This window comes from Hyla sarda, chromosome 13 (assembly GCF_029499605.1).
Source record: "Hyla sarda isolate aHylSar1 chromosome 13, aHylSar1.hap1, whole genome shotgun sequence".
Lineage (NCBI taxonomy): Eukaryota > Metazoa > Chordata > Amphibia > Anura > Hylidae > Hyla > Hyla sarda.
Window position 1 is genome coordinate 12,141,045 of NC_079201.1, and position 21,074 is coordinate 12,162,118.

Here is a 21,074-nt window from a genome sequence, read left to right on the forward strand (position 1 = left end):
TCACTGACGGTCTATACATATATACATTTAATTTAATCTTAAATTACATTTTTTATAAAAATTTTTGTTTACTTATTTATTTTTCCTTTTCCCCAGTAGTCTTTGAAACATACCGTATTTTTCGCCCTATAGGACGCACCGGTGTATAAGACGCACCCAATTTATAGGTGCATTATCTAAAAAAATAAAGATTTTGAACCCAATAGTGGTCTTCAACCTGCGGACCTCCAGATGTTGCAAAACTACAACTCCCAGCATGCCCGGACAGCCGTTGGCTGTCCGGGCATGCTGGGAGTTGTAGTTTTGCAACATCTGGAGGTCTGCAGATTGAAGACCACTGCATAGGAGCTAATACTCATGTGTCCCCGCCGCTCCGGACCTGTGACCGCTGCCCTGGATGTCGCTCCATCGCTGTCGCCGTGTCCCTGTCGCTCCGGAATGTCTCTGCTGCCGGCCGGGTATCCTCGCTCTCCGTCGTCGCCATCACATCGTTACGCACACCGACGCATGTACGCGACGACGAGGAAGGAGAGTGCCGGCCATACAGGGGATCCCTGAACGGAGAAGACACCGAGGAGGCAGGTAAGGTCCCTCCCGGTGTCCTGTAAGCACTAACCCGGCTATTCAGTCGGGCTGTTCAGGACCGCCGCGGTGAAATCGTGGCGGTCCCGAACAGCCCGACTGAACAGCCGGGTTAGTGTCACTTTCCCTTCAGACGCGGGGGTCAGCTTTGATCGCCGCGTCTGAAGGGTTAATACAGGGAATCACCGCAATCGGTGATGTCCTGTATTAGCCGCGGGTCCCGGCTGTTGATGGCCGCAGGGACCGCCGCCATAGGTGTGTATTCACCGTATAAGACGGACCGACTTTTCCCCCCCCCAGTTTTGGGGAAGAAAAAGTGCGTCTTATACGGCGAAAAATACGGTAACATCTCCAGTTGTGGCTTAGCTTCCTATGATGATCCAAATGACAACATGTTAGTATGCAGTAAAGCAATTCTTCTCGCCGTTTTAGTTGCGGAACTACCACCTTAGAAGTGGCCCCATTATTGTCTGGGTTGCCTTCCATGTTATTATGATCATGTGGTTGAGAGAGCAAACAAGAGCGTCCTTTCTCCTCATTTGCTTCAGCAGCTGTCCCTGTTGCGATCCACAGTCCATTAAACATTACAGATTAAAGATTTTCTCTCGGGGCGAACCGAAGAGAACAGAAGAGAATTGTCGGCCAGATCCAATTTTCCCAGCAGGAAATAATAACCGATCCCTTTGTTGCTAATTGAAAGTTGGAATAAATTTGGGCGATCTTACACAACGCAGTCATTGTATGTGGTAGACCTGACCTTCATCTGTAATTTAATTACTCAATAGTCAAGTACGAAAAAACGGCACTCACCCATGTGCCCATGTGGCAATCAAAGAAGAGTGCCGTTTTTTCATACTTGACTATTGAATGGTTGTATTAAATGCGATTGGTAAAGGTTCCCGAGACACTAGTTCTCAGGGAGAAAAAAACGGTGTACCGAAGCGCTCTCTCCTCTGTGTTCGCTCACTGTTGGAGGTTCCGATCGTGGTCATGTGAAGAAATAGCCAGGCTCGATGCGGTTGGTTAATCACTGTGGAATTTATTACAGAAAATCAGGATAACGCGTTTCGAGGGGTGGGGCCCCCTCTTCGTCAGATCCAATGATCATAGACTTGCATTAAGGGGGCGTGGCATGACGTAACGAAGGGTGTGGCTGTGATATGAACGTCGGGTGCTGCACAAAGATCAAGGGGGTCCCAGCAGGGGAACCCCCGCGATCAGACATCTTAACTCCTATCCTTTGGGGCGGAGTATGCCTTTAACTTGTTTGTACTTTTTTCCAACTTTTAGATTGTTTGACCTTCTCTGTCCCATGTTAGTTCTCGTCTCCAGACACATCCGAGTCACAGCCCTGGACTTTTCCATTACGGACTGACGTAGTAATGCTCTTGTTTTAATTCCTTTCCTCTGGATCTCAAAATGATGTCCAAGAATGTTAAGAGTCTTAAGAAGCACTTTTATAAGACCTTTCCTCTGGAAGGAAATAAAAATGTCCAATTGAGATGTTTTATTTAAGAATCTCGGTTGATAAAATAACCTCCACCCCCTAACTTCTCCGGAAGAGACTTTCTGTATATCTTTTATTTTAAATGGTTCAATTATAATTCCTAATTACTTTTCGTACGATCTATGTCATTTTTTAAAGAGGGAAAGGTTTATTGATCTTGTCTATACTGTAAACAACTCCAATATTTTCCAATTGTTATGTTTCTAATTCCTCTCGGGTTTCTTTCTTAAAGGGGTTCTCCACCATAAGGGGATTTTAGTACTTACCTGCCAGGCAGTAATGTAATGTGTTGTGAGATTACCATAATGCTGAGGCTATCTTTTTGTGAACTGGCTATTTCCTGTTGGAGTTCCCTCCTTCCAACTACAAGTCCCATAGTTCCTTGTTTGTAGGTCATTTTTCTCCCTGCCACACCCCAGCCACCCCACCCATTGAAACACACCTGTGCTCCCTTCCATGCAACAGACCAGTGTCTTCTAACCAGTGTGCCTCCAGCTGTTGCAAAACTACAATGCCTTGCAGAAAAATCACCCTCCCACCCAGTGGTCGCTCCACCCATTGAAGCACAGACAGGCTCCCTCTGAACACCGGACTAGTGATGTAATGTCTCGGGCCACACTAATCACAGAAGAATTGCGAGACCACCAAACACAGGTACAGACACTATATTATGAACTACACTAACTTTACAACTCCTGTAGCATAGTCAAATAAAAAAAATAAAAAATTTCCAAGGGGAAATTTATTCTTTGAAGAGACCTTTATGTCACCTGTGATGCATAAATGGACACTATATCCAAGTCCAGTAGGCCATCCTAGGCTTAGTCACGCTGTCTGACCGTGCCTCTATATATCTAACTTTCTACGACCTATCTCAACCATTCAGCACATTCATCTTGGTAAATAATACATATGTAATGGCCCAGATTTATCAATCGGTATAAGGGAAGAAATGGTGTAATTTGCCCTTAACAACCACTTTACAATTACTTTCCCGGAGATGGTTAAGATAGGAACACTGAGCTGTGATTGGTCGGTGCAGACAAATCACACCAATTTTTTCGCTCACACAAATTGATCAATCTGGGCCTAAGTCAATTAAATCCATTCAGGATTCTCTGCACAAATTAACCCTGTTAGAATCGGCTACTAGTGGCGGCCCTTGGCTACGAAAATCAGCTGAGGACTTACGGGTATGGAGCAGGCTTGAGTTGCCAGCACGCTCTATACACTTTTAAAGGCATCGGGAAAAAGTTAAAGAATTTTCCGATGTTGACAAATCCTCTGCTCAGCTCTCATATAGCCTCCTCTGCACACTTTTAACCCCTTCCCGACCCAGAATATATATATATATATATATACATATCGCTTTATGCAGCGTAAAAATATGGTTTTAAGTTTTTATAAAGTTAAATCAACCCTAACCCACCCCCAGCGTTTTTAAGATATGAGGACAAGATATGAGGATATGATATGAGGACAAGATATGAGGATATGATATGAGGACAAGATATGAGGATATGATGACGAGATATGAAGACAAGATATGAGGTCTAGATATGAAGACGGGATATGAGGACAGGATATGAGGATGGGATATGAGGACAAGATATGAGGTCTAGATATGAAGACGGGATATGAGGTCGGGATATGAGGTCGGGATATGAGGACGGAATATGAGGATGGGATATGAGGACGGTATATGAGGACAAGATATGAGGTCTAGATATGAAGACGGGATATGAGGTCGGGATATGAGGTCGGGATATGAGGTCTAGATATGAAGACGGGATATGAGGTCGGGATATGAGGACGGAATATGAGGTGGGGATATTAGGATGGGATATGAGGTCAGGATATGCAGACAGGATATTAGGACAAGATATGAGGAGGGGGTATGAGGACAGGATAGGAGGACTGGATATGAGGTCGGCATATGAGGATGGGATATGAGAATAGGATATGAAGATGGGACATGAGGGAAGGATCAATGAAGTTGGGATATAAAGTCAGGATATAAATTCAGGATATGAGGTCGGGAAATAAGGACAGGATATGAGGACATGATATGAGGGTAGCATATGAGGATGAAATATGAGGACGGGATATAAAGAGGGATAAGGGGACAGGATATGAGGTCGGGATACGAAATCAGGATATGAGGTCAGGACGATATATGAGGTCAGGATATGTGAACGGGATATGAGATCTGGATATGAGGTTGGAATAGGAGGTTGGGATATCAGGTCGGGAGAATCATTGTTGCTTTTCCTTTCCCACAAGGTTTAGGTAGGAAACTGGGCAACACCGGGTACTCAGCTAGTAAAAAAAAATAATAGTTGGATATTAACTGATATGACAAACAACTAATAACAATAGTAAAAGAATAGTAGAGGCCATGTTCACACGTCAGAATTTCAGTGCCGGGTTTTGCATTGGAATTCAGCATGGAAATTCTGTGTCCACAGAAAGGATGAACCTCTTCATTCTTTCTGCAGACACCGCACGAAAAGCATAGCCGCCTATGAGAGATTCTCCGTGCGGACATTCTGTAGTGTGAATATAGTCTAAGAGAAAACATAGCCTAAGAGAAAACACATCAATGTGCAACTCTGAGGTGTTGCAAAAACACTCACTGCTAAATGCAAATTAATATGTCACGTTCTTGTTTTCTGCTTTCTCCAGAATAAAATAAGGAGAAGACAAGACACAGGATCGGATATGATGCAAATGAGAGTGAGCACCATTTATTTATATTTAATGACCTGCAGCAAAGAAAACCAAGAAAACCCTCAGATCTTCATGTATCCTCCATACTATCATAAACCAGGAAAATGCTAAATAAGATGTGAATTTCCTTCCATAAATGAGACGTACACAAATATGTAATAGGCATAAAACGTCTTCATTTCAGAGCGAGAGATTAAACGTCCTGTAATTCAGGATAATTGTTCCTAGTGAAAAATTGATGTCTTTATCAGTACAGGAGTCAGTGATCCTGGAGTGTGAATCCACAGTAGATCAACCGGGTTGTCAGAATTGATTAGTTACAATTTTCAAAGTGTGTTCTCCCGTCTCACCGCTAGAACTGCGAACTATGCATATTTTCTTATGTTCACACAGACTCCGCTTCCAATCTATTAGGGTTACCCACCTCCTTGGTAAAACAGATGTGGCTGCGAAACCATCTCAGGTTGGTGTCATCTCAACTATTCTGGACTCTCGCATCTAAAATAGAAACAAGAAGAGAAGTGGCACTCACCCGAGTAATCTTGAAATCCTAATGCAGTGTTTGTTCAACAATAAGCTGCATAGATACAGGAAAAATCACATAACATTGCGGGGAGCGAGAGCGGCCGCCTTCAGACGCGGGGGCACAACATTAAACCCAACTAGTTTTATGTCACGTGTGGACGCTTCATCCGGCTACATGTCACATGCGTACACCTACCTCAGGTGGTGAGTATGCTTATGTACACAGCAGACAAATCACCATAGCGACCAACAAACTATCTATAACCGTGCAATAAAACAAGCAAAGTAAATGTATATAAAAACCACAGAAGATAAAAGGACTCACAAGAACAATGAAAGATCATTTCTTTCATTAAATCCGAGAGAGAGTACAAGTGTTCCTTAATGTGTATACTAGGGCTGCGCAATATGGGGAAAATGTGCGATTGTGATTTTTGGCCTAAATATTGCGATTTTGATATGCGACGCAATATAATTAAAAAAATGGTGAAATCCCCCCATATTATGTCCTATCGCCCCCATTTCACATCTATCCACCCATTTTATGCCCACCGCCTATTTCCCATCTCCCCCTTGTCACATTCTCCCCCATCACATTCTCCTCCCCCTTGTCACATTCTCCTCTGTCACATCCCCCCCTAGTCACACCCCCCCTTGTCACATTCCCCCCCCTTGTCACAGCTCCCCCCTTGTCACATTCTCCCCCCCGTCATATTCTCCCCCCCGTCATATTCTCCTCCCCGTCATATTCTCCCCCATCACATTCTCCTCCCCCTTGTCACATTCTCCTCTGTCACACACCCCATTGTCACCCCCCCTTGTCACATTACCCCCCCTTGTCACAGCTCCCCCCTTGTCACATTCTCCCCCCCCCGTCATATTCTCCTCCCCGTCATATTCTCCTCCTGTCACATCCCCCCCCTGTCACATTCCCCCCCTTGTCACATTCCCCCCCTTGTCACATTGACCCCCCTCCTGTCATATTCTTGTACTGTAGTAATACAATGGGTTTCCCGGGCGGATTTCAAATCTTCTGCGGGACCTGGGAAACCTAGTGTATTGCTGCAGCACAAAAACTTTCCCCATAAGCCAATCTCTGGCTTGACACATGACATCACTGCGGCCAGTGATTGGCTAAAAGGGAAAGGTCCTACTGTACTAAGAGTGAACACCTTGGAGCGCACGGAGACGAATCTGCAGGGACCGGGACTAGGTGAGCAGAAGTTTTTTTTTTACTTTTCTCCCTGCACCCTTAGCTCAGTGTTTTTCTAGCAGGGTGCCTCCAGCTGTTGTGAAACTACTACTCCCAGCATACCCGGATAGCCTTTGCCGGTCCGGGCATGCTAAGAGTTGTAGTTTTGCAACAACTGGTTGGGAAACACTGACTTTTAGTATTTAAATTAGTTTTTACCTGCTCTGTAAATTTTCGAAGATGATAATTGGTTTCTCTCTTACATTTCTGCCTAAATCCTCATCATTTTCAAAAAAATACCAGTTGTCAAAGATACTCTTTTTTATTAAATCATTCAAAGGTAAATTTGGGGAAAAAAAGACAAAACGGCTGTCTTTATTATTACCTGGGTTCATATCTTTTTTATTTTGTGATTACTGTTTGTGGGTATCATCATTCATCATCATTCTCTTAGGCGTACTGTAAGTTCACTAGCTTGTGCTAGGAAAGTATCATAACTACCATTAATTCGTTTTAACCTGAGGGTAATTGGACCTTACAATTACCCTGCAGAAGTCCCAATCAGCACCCCGCCCGAACTCGCCAGCACCAGTCATTTCATTTTTTAGATCCTGTAATCAACTTTGATTGTGGGATCTAAGGTATAATCTTGGGCTTCTACGTGATCGCCAGTTTCTAGCATTATCAGTGAGCCCTGGCTGCTAATATCAGTAAGTCCTGGCTGCTAATATCAGTAAGTCCTGGCTGCTGATAGCGGTGAGTCCTGGCTGATGATATCGATGGGTCCTGGCTGTTGATAGAGGTTAGTCCTGGTTGCTGATAGTGGTCAGTCCTGGCTGCTGATAGCGGTGATTCCTTACTGCTGATATCGATGAGTCCTGGCTGCTGATAGAGGTTAGTCCTGGTTGCTGATAGTGGTGAGTCCTGGCTGCTGATAGTGGTGAGTTCTGGCTGCTGATAGCGCTGAGTCCTGGCTGCTGATAGCGGTGGGTCCTGGCTGCTGATAGCGGTGAGTCCTCGCTGCTGATATAGATGAGTCCTGGCTGCTGATAGCGGTGAGTCCTGGCTGATGATATCGATGGGTCCTGGCTGTTGATAGAGGTTAGTCCTGGTTGCTGATAGTGGTCAGTCCTGGCTGCTGATAGCGGTGATTCCTTACTGCTGATATCGATGAGTCCTGGCTGCTGATAGAGGTTAGTCCTGGTTGCTGATAGTGGTGAGTCCTGGCTGCTGATAGCGGTGAGTTCTGGCTGCTGATAGCGCTGAGTCCTGGCTGCTGATAGCGGTGGGTCCTGGCTGCTTATAGCGGTGAGTCCTCGCTGCTGATATAGATGAGTCCTGGCTGCTGATAAAGGTGAGTCCTGGCTGCTGATAGCGGTGAGTCCTTGCTGCTGATAGCGGTGAGTCCTGGCTGCCCATAGCGGTGAGTCCTGGCTGCCGATAGCGGTGAGTCCTAGCTGCCAACGTAAATCATTTCTTGTTAACATAATCCCATCCATGACGTACATATATGTCTACATCATAGGTTGGAAATGGGTTAATGAATTGTGATTTATTTATATTTTGATATTTATTTGTTTCTATTTAACCAGCATTTTACACACATATTATTTTACATAATCTTTTATTTATTTATTTTTATTTCTTTATTTCTTACACTTTTTTAAGGTATCACAACCTTCTTAGATGACATTAAGTCAGTAGGAAGTATAGAATGTTATTGGATGAAATGGAGGACGTTATGGGTCCTTAAACCTCAAATAAACTCCTGAAGTCTAAAAGACTTTATTACACCTTCACTTCAAAGTTTCATTTTCTCAGCATTTACAGCCACTCAATTGATTTAAAAGGAAGCTCCCAAAGCCCTGACCCTTGGCAAGCCCCGGTATATACAGCTTGTTAAGACCTTACAGATCGCTCTGCAACTTCCCTCTGAAATACTTCACTTCCACAGTGACATTTCTGCCCACGGATCCACTCTAGATCATGATTCCATCAGCGTCTCCTGAACAATACGCACGGGGCATTGTTCGGCGCTGTACGGGAAGAATGAAAAGCAATCAGGTGGACCTATTATTAACTTTACCACAGCTCATTTCTGATGAAAGAATATTCAGTAGGTATAATAAAGACACGTCGGGTAGATGGAAGTAAATCACAAAAAAAAAAAAATATAATAATAATAATATTCAGTCATATTCAATCATTAGCGTGACAACCCTCAGAACCTATTCAGACAGACTTTTTTTTATATATCTTTGGAAAATCAGTAAAATATACGGTTATGCTCTATAATATAATAGCTATTTTATTATTTTATTTCATTGTTTGCAAAAGGCTTTTTTTTTTTTTTTTAAACAGCAAATAGTGAAGGAAAAAACTATTCTCATTCATCTCACAGGGATAACACAATATAAGTAATATATACCCTAGTGCAGTGGTCTTCAAACTGTGGTATTGTGTAATGTACGCATTTAATACAATAGTAAATAATAGCTCTGTAACATAGTAACATATTTTGTAAAGGCTTAAAGGGGTACTCTGCTCCTTGACATCTTATCCCCTATGCAAAGAATAGGGGATAAGATGTCTGATCTTGGGGGTCCCGCCACTGTCCACACCCCTCATGACGTCACGCCACCACCATCAATGCAGGTCTATAGGAGGGGGGTGTGGCAGCCACCACGCCCCCTCCCATAGACTTGCAATAAGGAAGCATGGCATCATGAGGGGCGTGGCCATGACATCACGACCCCTGCCGCCTGCTCCAACTGTTCAGAACAAAATGTTCCGAACACTGGGGCAGCGGAGCACCTCTTTAAAAACGACATAGGTCTTCATACATCCAGTTCAGAATATTATCCAGCAATGGGGGTCTGGTAATCCATACTAATCAGCATCTCTAACACGTGGGCTAACAAAGTACTTATGGGTAATAGCAATGGAAAGCAAGCACAGAGGTGGAAATATAGTGGATGCAGAGATGGTGTCCAAGACCCCTTTACTGCGAAATTTCAACAAGCGTACCTGGACAGAGTGGCTTTGGCTAGGTTCCTCCACAGTAGTGTAGGCAGCAGAGTTTCCCCACAGTAGGTGTAGACAGAGTTCCCCCATATTAGATGTAGGCAGCAAATTTGCCCCACAGTAGGTGTAGGCCATAGAGTTCCCCCACAGTAGGTGTAGGCAGCGGAGTCCCCCCACAGTAGGGGTAAGCAGCGAGGTCCCCCCCACAGTAGGTGTAGGCAGCGGGGTCCCCCCCACAGTAGGTGTAGGCAGCGGGGTGTCCCCACTGTAGGCAGCAGGGTCCCCCCACAGTAGGTGTAAGCAGCAGGGTCCCCCCACAGTAGGTGTAAGCAGCGGGGTCCCCCCACAGTAGGTGTAAGCAGCGGGGTCCCCCCACAGTAGGTGTAGGCAGTGGGGTACCCCCACAGTAGGTGTAAGCAACAGGGTCCAACCACAGTAAGTGTAAGCAGCAGAGTCCCCCCACAGAAGGTGTAAGCAGCAGGGTCCCCCCACAGTAAGTGTAAGCAGCAGAGTCCCCCCATAGTAGGTGTAAGCAGCAGGGTCCCCCCACAGTAAGTGTTGGCAGCAGAGTTTTTCCCCCTCCCCCCAATCCCAGGTTAAAAGCCTGCGATCTTCTCCTCTGGAGCACAGCAGGACCCGTGTCTTCCTTCCTCCACAGTGCAGGTGCCAATGAGTGACATCATCGGCGCCTGCACTGCGCAGTGGGAGCGGCGGTCACGTCTCCTCTGTGTAGGCACAGATGCGGCGGTTTACACAGAGGGATCGCCTTCTCCTGTGTGTGCGTGTACCGCACATACAGGAGAAGGCAGCGCTGTCTGCTGGGGATCCGGGACAGGAGTCCTGGATCCTCAGTAGCGACGGCAGTGGTGGGCCCTTTACCTGGCCGGGCGCTCGGACAATGTCCAATCGGACTGGTCGGTCAGTCCGCCCCTGGGGTAAGCATAAACTTAAAAAATATTTTAAAAAGGCAGCAAAAACAAAAGCCGTCACAAAATGTCAATTCAAAGGAATCTGAACCAAGTACCACAAAATACTCTGCTCCCAGAATTGTTTAACATTTTAATTTTAACGGATATCTGGGCTAGCACAAATGTAAAACTTGCTTTATTTAAAAAACAAAAAAACAAAAACAAAGGGATTATCCAACATAAGGTGACTTTAGTGATTAAGTGTCATACAGTAATGGACATGATTACCAAGGATCTGTGCTTGTGTTGGTGGTAAATGGCTGTGCCCTGTGTCTCCCATCACACTGCTGGCTTGTTTTTGGGAACTGGTTACTTTCTGTTTTTGTGGCCTTCCTCAGACTACAATCCCCAGAATACTTTGTTTCAAGGTGGGAGGTGACTTCTTTCCCTTCCACACATCGATCCCCCTACCCGTTGAAGCACAGCCACGCTCCCTTTGAACACATAACTTGCCTGACATCACTTGACACATGTGCGTCGGTAATGTTATCAGGGTGATGGGTTAACACACACAACAGACGAAGCAGCAAAGCCCCCTTTCAGTATTTGACTTGTGATGTTATGTCTCGGGCCTCACAGTAAGCTGGGAAAAGTCTGAGACAACACTCATTTTGTAGGCTGCAGAGAATGAACTTCCGGGAAAAAGAAAGACAAAGAAATTTGATACCAGCCACCAAACACAGGTAAGTGAATTATATTAGTAAGTAGACAAACTTTGCTGCCCCTGTCTTACATTCAAAGAACCAAAAATTCTGAAATACCCCTTTAAAAGTCTACAACGTAAGACCAGCAACATCCACATACATGTAAGATATAAAAAAAAAGGCTTGGAGAAATGCACCTATAGCATTCTAACTTGTTTTGGACCTGAGAGTTTTGGACCAGACTATGAGTAAGGACCTCTGAGGACCAAAACCTGTTAGTTTCCTATAGGTGCATTTTTTTTTAAATATCTTACTGTATGTGGATGCCCTATATGACCTTAAAGAGGTACTCCGCCCCTAGCATCTTATCCCCTATCCAAAGGATAGGGGATAAGATGTCAGATCGCCGGGGTCCCGCTGCTGGGGACCCCCGGGATCTCGGCTGCGGCACCCCGCTATCATTACTGCACAGAGCACACTCGCTCTGTGCGTAATGACGGGCGATACAGGGGCCGGATCATTATAATGTCACGGCTCCGCCCCTTGTGATGCCACGGCCCGCCCCCTTAATGCAAGTGCGATTGGGGGGGCGGGCCGTGACGTCACGAGGGTCAGAGCCGTGACGTAATGATGCTCTGGCCCGTCATTACGCACAGAACAAGTGTGCTCTGTGCAGTAATGATAGCGGGGTGCCGCAGCCGAGATCCCGAGGGTCCCCAGCAGCGGGACCCCGGCGATCTGACATCTTATCCCCTATCCTTTGGATAGGGGATAAGATGCTAGGGGCGGAGTACCTCTTTAAGGTCATATAGGGCATCCACATACAGTAAGATATAAAAAAAAAATGCACCTATAGGAAACTAACAGGTTTTGGTCCTCAGAGGTCCTTACTCATAGTCTGGTCCAAAACTCTCAGGTCCAAAACACGTTAGAATGCTATAGGTGCATTTCTCCAAGCCTTTTTTTTTTTATATCTTACATGTATGTGGATGTTGCTGGTCTTACGTTGTAGACTTTTAAAGGGGTATTTCAGAATTTTTGGTTCTTTGAATGTAAGACAGGGGCAGCAAAGTTTGTCTACTTACTAATATAATTCACTTACCTGTGTTTGGTGGCTGGTATCAAATTTCTTTGTCTTTCTTTTTCCCGGAAGTTCATTCTCTGCAGCCTACAAAATGAATGTTGTCTCAGACTTTTCCCAGCTTACTGTGAGGCCCGAGACATAACATCACAAGTCAAATACTGAAAGGGGGCTTTGCTGCTTCGTCTGTTGTGTGTGTTAACCCATCACCCTGATAACATTACCGACGCGCATCATTACGTCACGGCTCTGACCCTCGTGACGTCACGGCCCGCCCCCGCAATCGCGCTTGCATTAAGGGGGCGGGCCGTGGCATCACAAGGGGCAGAGCCGTGACATTATGATGATCCGGCCCCTGTATCGCCCGTCATTACGCACAGAGCGAGTGTGCTCTGTGCAGTAATGATAGCGGTGTGTCGCAGCCGAGATCCCGGGGGTCCCCAGCAGCGGGACCCCGGCGATCTGACATCTTATCCCCTATCCTTTGGATAGGGGATAAGATGCCTAGGGGCGGAGTACCCCTTTAAAGAACTAATTTGCTGCCTAATATATCCCATCCCTTGAAAGGTGCCATTATCCCAGATAAATCAATATATTATTCACCCATTAGTGAATATATCTTTATGCCTGTATATTAAAGGTGGGAAAAACGTGCAAAGTAAGATTTTTATTTGCTAAAGTTCCTAAAAAACATAATAGTGCAAAAACAATTACAATAAACACATTTTTAATACTTTTTATTAAACAAACATCACAAAACAATAAATAACACAGACACATTTCGTATCCCTATAACCATAACAACCCGTACAACGCAGATAACAAATTTTTTTATGTCGGCCATTAAATGATGTAAATAAAAGTGGTGCTGTGGCTTCTTTTTTTTCTGCGTTTAAGCCATAATAAAATGTAATATAAATTACATGTATGTATTACATGTATGTATTTGGTATTAATAATGGCATTTTAAAAAAAAGTATTTTTTTCGGAAAATGCAAGATTTCATACATTTATGCCTACATAGAAAATAAAAAAAGTTATGGCTGTCATGGCTATTAATGTTGGAAAGGCAAAAACGCCATAATTCTTCCGGCTATCTGAGCGTCCACATTCTCCACCAGTAAAGGGATTAAATTACACACTTTGCAGAATACAGCCGCACGTGACATTTTTTCACGACAGGAAAATATATGTCATTCTGCAATAAATTCTGCAAAAACCGCGACAAAAAGTCAAGTGTAACATAGATGTAATATTTACTGGGAGGATGAAAATAGTTAAAACCTTTTTTTGTTGACTGCAGCCGGATCCAACAATCGGAAATCTAAAGAGAAAGGAAATTTTTGGAATGTTAAAGGGGTACTCCGCCCCTAGAAATCTTATCCCCTATCCTTTGGATAAGATGTCTGATTGTGGGGGTCCTGCCACTGGGGACCCCGGCGATCTCCCTGCTGCACCCGGCGTTCATTTAGAGCGTTGGGTGCAGCGCCGGAGGCTTGTGACGTCACGCCCGGGCCTCGCTCGTGACGTCATGGCCACGCCCCCTCAATGCAAGTCTATGGGAGGGGGCTTGACCGCCACCCCCCCTCCCATAGACTTGCATTGAGGGGGTGTTGCCGCGACGTCGTGAGCGGGGCGTGGCAGTGACGTCACGAGCCTCCGGCACTGACATCACGAACCTCCGCCCCACATCGCCAGTCATCCGGCACAGAGCGAAGTTCATTCTGTGCACCGGGTGCCGCAGCCGAGATCGCAGGGGGTCCAGCAGCAGGATGGGGATAAGATGGGGGATAATATGTCTAAACGCAGGTGTCATGCTGCTGGGGACCCCTGTGATCTCGGCTTCAACACCCCAGACATCCGGTGCATGGAACGAACTTCGCTCTGTGCCGGATGACTGGCGATGCGGGGCGGAGGCTCGTGATGTCATGGTCACGCCCCGCTTGTGACGTCACAGCCATGCCCCCTCAAAGCAAGTCTATGGGAGGGGGCGTGACAGCCATCACGCCCCCTCCCATAGACTTGCATTGAGAGGGCGTGGCTGTGATGTCATGAGGGGGGCGTGATGTCACGTACCTCCAGCACTGCACCAAACTCTCTAAATGAACGCCGGATGCAGCAGGGAGATCGCGGGGGCCCCCAGCAGCGGGACCCCCCATGATCGGACATTTTATCCACTATCCTTTGGACAGGGGATAAGATGTCTAGGGGCGGAGTACCCCTTTAAGTCACTGATATATATGTTTACTTAAAGGAGTACTATGGTGCACAATTCTTTTAGCTCAAAATGTTCCCCGCGGCTGTACCTTTCTATCAATGTCCTTCTTTCAGAAGTCAGTCTGGCCGTTTTCCCACTGCAGCGCCGTGAATTTCCCGGTTCTTCCGGGTTATGGTGGTGTGGAGGATGACGTAAAAATCGTCATCCCCCATGCTGCCTTGCTCCAGCTTACAGTCCCTCTGTGCTTCAGTCCTTCTCACCCCCTCCTCTACCTCATCTTTTCCCCTCCCTAGTAATTATATTAAACCCGCCCCTTTGAAACGTTACACATTGAAATCATGTGTAACTTGTTTGAAGAATATCCCTGTTAGTTACGGCAGCGTAACTAACCGGGATATCATTGGCCAGGAGTGGTCACATGTTCGCTCCCGGGGAAATGCTGAGTGCGCCGGCGCGCTTAGCTTCATGTGATAGGCAGGAGGCATTCAGAGTCGTTTGCGCAGTCCAGCCAATGACGGCTGCGCAAACGAGGAATATCTGAATATGTAAAATATGGGAGCGGGGAGGAACTTTACAGTGATGACGTTTCGTTATGAAGATGGCCGCGGCAGGCTGAATACAGGGGAACGAAATTCATAATTGTGAGATACTGGCTGCACTTCCGGTTTTCCGAAAAGTCAATAAGCGTGCAGTTAGCGCAACGGAGGTAATTTAGGATATTATATAACTTTGGGCTAGCTTTACAATGTGCAATAAATATTTTGCTCCAGAGTACTATATTTTGCCAAATATAACACAATGTTTGGTTATGTTGATTTACACAATCATATGCATTTACAGGTATTCTTGCCAATGTGAAAAGGAGATCAATATAATGACGAAAAATATATGGTATATTATTGTACATATAATTCTTTAAAAAAAAAAATAATTAATAAAAAAAACACTGTCGCTTGGTGCAAACTGTGTGCACATTGTGGTCCCTTGTAGTCATCTAAATTAGCGCTTTCCAAACTGAGAGCCGTGTTGGCGGCGGTCTCTCGTGATCGCTGAGCTATAAGCATCAATAACGTATGCAATCGCTGCTTGTTTAATGTTGTAATTGATTAATATTAATGGATTATTTGAACTTAGGGTCTATAAAAGAAAACTTTATCAGATACATAACATTTACTCTTAAAGAATGAAATAGAAATGAACGTCTAATTGTGTCGTTATCTTTATAATGAATTTGTCATGAATAATAAATGATAAAAGAAAATTCTATCAACCAGATCAATACAATGGAGTAGAACGCTATCAATACGAGTAAATGTCTTCTTCTCATAGAAAAGATCACATAAAATTGTCCATGGGGAGTATGATATTTTCATTTTTTTATTTGTCCTTATTGTTATTGATACATTATGTGTAAGGGGAAGCTTTTATTATGTGTCTTTTAGTGTAAACCCCTTAAGGACGAAGGGCATACCTGTATGCCCCTGTGCCCGCTCCCGCAATATAACGTGGGGTCACGCGGTGACCCCGTGTCATATTGGGTCGGTCCCGGCGGTTAACGGTAGCCGGGACCCATAGCTAATACTGGACATCACCGCGGTGATGTCCGGTATTATCCCCTTAATCAACTTTGATTGCTGCGTTTAAAATGTAAAAAAATACAACCCAGCAACTCAATCGGACTGATTGAGACCACCATGGTGAAACCGCAGTGTCCCGATCAGCTGAGGACACACGAGGAGAGTCCCTACCTTCCTCCCTGGCATCCGATTGGCGACTGATTGCTCCAAGCCTGAGATCCAGGCATGAGCAATTGACTGCCGATAACACTGATCAACGCAATGCTATGGCATAGCATTGATCAGTGTGGGCAATTAATGTACTGCATGTTATAGTCCCCTCGGGGGCTATAACATTGAAAAAAAAGTTAATAAAGATGATTTAACCCCTTCCCTAATAAAAGTTTGAATTACTCCCCCCTTTTCCCATAAAAAAAAAAAAAATATATATATATATATATATATATATATATATGTGTAAAAAAATAAATAAAATAAAAAAATATATATATATATATATAAACATATGTGGTATCGCTGGGTGTATAAATGTCTGAACTATAAAAATATATAGTTAATTAAACTGCACGGTCAATGGCGTAGACGTAACAAAATTCCAAAGTCCAAAAATAGCATATGTTTGGTCACTTTTTATACCATAAAAAAAATTATAAAAAGCGATCAAAAAGTCACATCAAAACAAAAATGGTACCGATAAAAACTTCAGATCACGGCGCAAAAATGAGCCCTCATACATCCCCGTATGCCAAGAAATGAAAAAGTTATAGGGGTCAGAAGAGGACGTTTTTAAACATTTTCATTTTTGTGATTTCATGATTTTTTCCAGAAGTAAGACAAAATCAAACCTATATAAGTAGGGGATCATTTTCATGGTATGAACCTACAGAATAATGATAAGGTGTCATTTTTACCGAAAAAATGCACTGTGTAGAAATGGAAGCCCCCCAAAATGAACAAAATAGCGTTTTATTTTTCAATTTTGTTGCACAATGATTTTTCTTTGTTTCGCCGTATATTTTTGGGTAAAATGACTGATGTCATCACAAAGTACAATTGGTGACACAAAAAAAGCCATCATATGAGTCTTTAGGTGCAAAATTGACAGGGTTATGATTTTTAAAAGGTAAGGAGGAAAAAACGAAAGGTCAAAAACGGAAAAACGGTTCATCCTTAAGGGGTTAAACTTGGGGGACTAGGGCCCTCAGTGGAATAGATTCTAGGGACCCAACCTAAGTTTTAACTTACCATAATGGTTCTATTTTTACTGCATGTATGACATTTATGTGGTGTTTTTACTTGGTTAATGGAAACATCAGGTGCGGAAATTCTGATTCTGAACTTTGCAGAAAGAAATGACAAGTCAATTCTTTCTGCAGAGTCCACTCAGACATTCCGACATGTGAACAAACCCTTAAAGCCCAGATTTAAAGGGGTATTCATACATGAGCAAGTTATCCCTTATCCTCAGGATAATGGAGAAAAATCGCAGCCTTAATAGAGTGATAGAATGAATGGAATGGGCCGTGCTTGTTTATCCTTTGTGTCCTGACCTGTTTCCCTGACCTCTGTACATTCTTGTTGTTGTTGTTTTTTTTTTGCACCGTGTTACACCCCAGCACTTTTTTTCAGTGTAGGGACTGTGGACCAGTTGTGGATCCACCTAGGGCATGTAAAACAAGTGACATAAGGGCAAGAGGGGCATATAAAGGCAAATAACTTGTCATGTAGAGCAGGAAATATTGCCGCCCTGAGCTCACCCAGAACCCCTTTCCCTGCTTACTTGTATATCCGCCCTAGGCAGTGGATCCACAACTGGGCGCAGTCCCCGTGCTGAACAAAAATGCAGTGACATTGCAAGTCAGAATAATAAACAGAAGTGAATGGAGGTTGGTGAAACAGGTCAGGATACGAAGGGTTAACAAGCAAAAACAAAAACAGGGAACCAATGACTAAAAGCTTCAGGACCAAAGTAATATGGCAAGTATGAGAGTAATGACAAAACAGGTAACAAGGAGGATATAGTAGAAGGATTACCAGGAATGAAGGTGAGTGATCACAAGACTGACAGGACAAGACTAAAAACTAGATAAGCAGGTCAGAACTAGAAAGTTATGGACAAATTGACAGAACTGAAATAAACAAGACTGAACAGATACAAACCAAAAGCAAGAGCACAGCCATAAGGCTGAAGAGGAATGAAATTCCCCGCCTCAGCTGCTGATTGGCCTGGGCTTTTAACTCCTCACTTACTATAGCACAACATGCAAAGCCAGTTGCGATCATTACACAACTGTAATTTAATTCATAAATGGCTTAAGGACCATCCACATAATGTATTGAGAATACCCTGTATCTCAAATGTGGAAGATGGGCTGTACAGTCCAGGATTGGAAGGGTAATGACCGTAGGGTTGGGTGTCCAAATGGCCAGGGGTGAGGAGACTAAAATGATAACCTGTGAAAATATTGCAATACCTAGAGGTTATAGGGTTAAATTGGAGACAAAGCCATGAGGAAGAAATGTCGTCACAGGCTGATGAGCTGTGGAGAAATGAAGAGGACCAGGTGTTAGTGAGATAGTTATTCTATCATGCAGAAAAAGGGAAGGAGAAACAAGTTAGATATGGCCACAGAGCATAGAAAACATAACCTATTCTAAAACGGATGGTTATACTAAGGCATGTTCCCTGTACTAAATCCTGGAGACACATGATGTCACTAAACTATGGCCAAAAAACAGTTATGATGTATCCCAAGTAACTGCTGCACAATGCCAATACATAGGTCAGGAACACACCAGAGAGCTTGTAGAGTGGTTGTAGCTATTCTGGGACCAATTAGACGCTTGTGGGGTCCAAAGGCTGTTAAAGGGGTACTTCACCCCTAGACATCTTATCCCCTATGCAAAGGTGTTCGTATAGAGCAACAGGTACAGCGCCGGAGGGTCGTGACATCACGGCCATGCCCCCTCAATGCAAGTCTATTGGAGGGGGTGTGACCATGGCGTCACGAGTCTTTGGCGCTGCACCTGATGCTCTAAAAGAACGCCGGGTGCAGCAGGGAGATCGTAGGGGTCCCCAGCGGCGGGACTCCAGCAATCAGACATTTTGGATAGGCGGATAAGATGTCTAGGGGCAGAGTACTCCGTTAGGCTACATAGGTTTACATCCCATTCAGTGACTATGTTTGTCAGGACTTTTTGAAAAAGTATACTAAGAGTATGGCCCTATTTAGACTTATAATAAGACGGCATACCCTGCTGTATACACTTGTTATACAGTTGTAGTGAATTAGTAGCGCACTCTTCTGGCACGCGTTCATCTATTATGAGCATGTTGGCGTTTGGAGACATTTTCCCAGCATAGGCCAAGAGCAGGACACCACAGACATGATGTGAATTGAGCCCGAGGCACCAGGACTGGGATGTAGATTAATTAACTGCATTGTATAAAGTCGGAGCCCCACAGTAATAATTCACAAGTCACCATCTCCCTAATGCCTCAGTAAGATGCGCTCAGTCCTGGGCAGATCCCACTTACTGGTTCTTAAGATGCTTGTTGTAAGTAATAGACTATTATTAACATTCCCCTGTAGGTGGATCTAGTACATTTAGAGAGCCGAGGGGATAACCGGGGCCAAATATGCTGAATTCTGATGAGCAGGATTCCCTCATTTATGTTTCTCTAAATACAAAAAGACAATGTATTTTATACACAGATCTCAAGTAATTATCTATCTATCTATCTATCTATAGTCTCTATCTCATATCTATCTATCTATCTCATATCTATCTCATATCTATCTATCTATCTATCTCATATCTATCTATCTCATATCTATGTATCTATCTCATATCTATCTATCTATCTCATATCTATCTCATATCTATCTCATATCTATCTCATATCTATCTATCTATCTATCTATCTATCTATCTATCTATCTCATATCTATCTATCTATCTCATATCTATCTATCTCATATCTATCTATCTATCTCATATCTATCTATCTCATATCTATCTATTTATCTCATATGTATCTATCTCATATCTATCTATCTATCTATCTATCTATCTCATATCTAATTTCTATCTATCTGTCTATCTATCTATCTATCTATCTATCTATCTATATATCTATCTATCTAACCAAATAGAAGCAGTGGCACTCCAAATTGCATGAAATAAGTGGAGTCTTTATGCACTCCATAGTGAGCTATGTTTCAGCAGCCTCGCGCCACCATTATCAAGTGGCTTGATAATGGCGGAGTGAGGCTGCCGAAACGTAGCTCACTATGGAGTGCATAAAGACTCCACTTTTTTCACGTAATTGGGAGTGCCACTGCTTCAATTTGGTTATCAAGTTCGGATCTCTTTCCCAGATCAACAGGGGGCACCCGTTCATCATCTTCCCTAGGAGTGCTGCTTTCTTCTCGAGTATCTATCTATCTATCTATCTAACCAAAGGATAAATTGGCCAGCACTACTGGCCAGGATAAGTTGGCCAGCACCCCACCCACCTCTATCAGGTGTATATAAGGTGTCTTGGATGTTTCAGATCCTGCAATGCCTGCTGAACTGCTGAAGTGTTAACAGCAATTTGTTAACAGTTTTGCTGTTCTGTTAACACTTTGGTGATTAATAAAGCCACCGCTTGATCACTACTACTGGAGTGCTGTTGTGCATCTATGCTGTATATGAAGAAGGGGCTTGTGACCAGAGCCTAACCAACGCTTGATCACTACTACTGGAGTGCTGCTGTGCATCTATGCTGTATATGAAGAAGGGGCTTGTGACCAGAGCCTAACCACCGCTTGATCACTACTACTGGAGTGCTGCTGTGCATCTATGCTGTATATGAAGAAGAGGCTTGTGACCAGAGCCTAACCACTGCTTGATCACTACTACTGGAGTGCTGCTGTGCATCTATGCTGTATATGAAGAAGAGGCTTGTGACCAGAGCCTAACCACCGCTTGATCACTACTACTGGAGTGCTGCTGTGCATCTATGCTGTATATGAAGAAG

General features: G+C 44.0%; 1 long non-coding RNA gene across 3 annotated transcripts in view; it reads right to left on the reverse strand.

Annotated features, from left to right (window-relative positions):
* The window catches only part of LOC130297287 (uncharacterized), a 184,040-nt gene that overhangs the window by 38,521 nt on the left and 124,445 nt on the right, over positions 1–21,074 (reverse strand). For all 3 annotated transcript variants that reach the window (XR_008849470.1, XR_008849469.1, XR_008849468.1), the window contains exon 3: positions 5,244–5,317. This is a non-coding gene — a long non-coding RNA (uncharacterized LOC130297287). The remainder of the gene's footprint in view (positions 1–5,243; positions 5,318–21,074) is intronic.